This window comes from Elephantulus edwardii, unplaced genomic scaffold (genome assembly GCF_000299155.1).
Source record: "Elephantulus edwardii isolate Elephantulus edwardi_28Jun2011 unplaced genomic scaffold, EleEdw1.0 scaffold00090, whole genome shotgun sequence".
In the NCBI taxonomy this organism is placed as follows: domain Eukaryota; kingdom Metazoa; phylum Chordata; class Mammalia; order Macroscelidea; family Macroscelididae; genus Elephantulus; species Elephantulus edwardii.
The window spans coordinates 6142714-6144471 of NW_006399840.1; positions in this window are offsets into that span (position 1 = coordinate 6142714).

The following is a 1758-nucleotide window of genomic DNA, read 5'->3' on the forward strand; positions in this document are numbered from 1 at the left end:
CAGGCCACAGCTTGTGACCCAGCCTTCCTAACCCCCTCTGCTACAACTGCAGGTACTGACTACAGTTCCCAGAGGTACCGACTACAGTTCCCAGAGGTCTGTGGGGAAATGCCATCTTTGTAAACTTGGACTTTGGTGGGAGATCTTCAAGGACAGTGGAGGCAGTGCCAGGCCGGAGCTTGCGACCCAGCCTTCCTAACCCCCTCTGCTACAACTGCAGGTACCGACTACAGTTCCCAGAGGTCTGTTGGGAAACGCCATCTTTGTAAACTTGGACTTTGGTGGGAGATCTGCAAAGACAGCGGAGGCAGTGTCAGGCCGGGGCTTGTGACCCAGACACCCTACACCCATTTGGGCCCTTGGGCCAGGAAGACAATCATATATGCCACATCTATAAGATTTATCAACCTCCCCTAAAATACTCATGTACCATTGAGGATTAAGTTACCTGGGGAATCAAACTGGTTTCTGGCCTGAGTACATAGGGCCCACTAATTCAAACAACTGGGAGATCCTTAACATATCCAAAGAGTGGGGAAGCTATTCCAGAAAGGGAACAACAGACTTCCTCCTTCATTATTTAGGTTCTCCTGAGGCCCTCCCCACGTGTATCAGTGTGCGCTTCCTCCCTCCCCACTCACGTGAGTGTTGGAGTGTGCACGCACCCTCTACACATTTACTCTTGTTTCTGCCCAACCTTCTCCTGGAGCAGTGACGTCAAATAAAAACCAGCTACCACCTCAGACATGAAGAAGTCTGCCACACCAATGGTCTCTAGAAAGCAGAGTGCTTCACTTGTCCCACCAGCCCAAAGCAAGATATCAACCCCCAAAGAAGATACAATAGCAACAGATTTCCTGGAGCCAGAAAGCCTGATGGATCTTTCCGATACTGATTTTAAAAGAACAATGATTGAATATTTTCAATGGATAAAAAAGAAACTTGATGAATTACAGAATAGTGCTAGCAAAGATCAGGGGCAGCTTAAAAAAACAATCCAAAACAACACAGAGAAAACAAATGAAGCATTAGAGGCATTGGAAAAACAAGAAACTGTGATCCAGAATTTGAAATCTAAGGTTTCTGATGCTGTCAACATGATGGATGGACATACGAATAGAGGTGAAGAGATGGAAAACACAATCAGTGAAATAGAAGATAGAATTGTCACCACAGATCTGACCAAGAAAAAAGCAGAATCCAAAAAGGAAACAGAAGAAAGCTTAAGAATAATGTGGGATACCATTAAAAGAAATAACATCCGCATCATAGGAATCCCAGAACGGGAAGAGGCAAGTAAAGGCACTGAAAAAGTTGTGGAAGAATTACTAGAGAAAAACTTTCCAGGCATAATGAAGAATGACAGAATATATATCCAAGAACCTGAGTGAATACCATATAGAATAGACCCTAAAAGAAAAACACCAAGGCGCATCATTGTCAAATTTGCCAGAACTAAAGACAAGGAGAGAATACTAAAAGCAACGAGAGAGAAACAAAGGGTGACCTATAAGGGAGAACAGATAAGATTAACTGCTGATTTCTCAACAGAAACCGTGCGAGCAAGAAGAGAGTGGAATGGCATATATTGAACACTTAAGGAACACAACTTTCAACCAAGAATACTGTATCATGCAAAACTGTCCATCAAGTACGAAGGAGAGATTAAAATATTCCCAGAAAAAAAATATTCCCAGAAATACAGAACCTAAAGGAGTTCGTAAAAACAAGACCAACCATACAGGAAACACTGAGAGA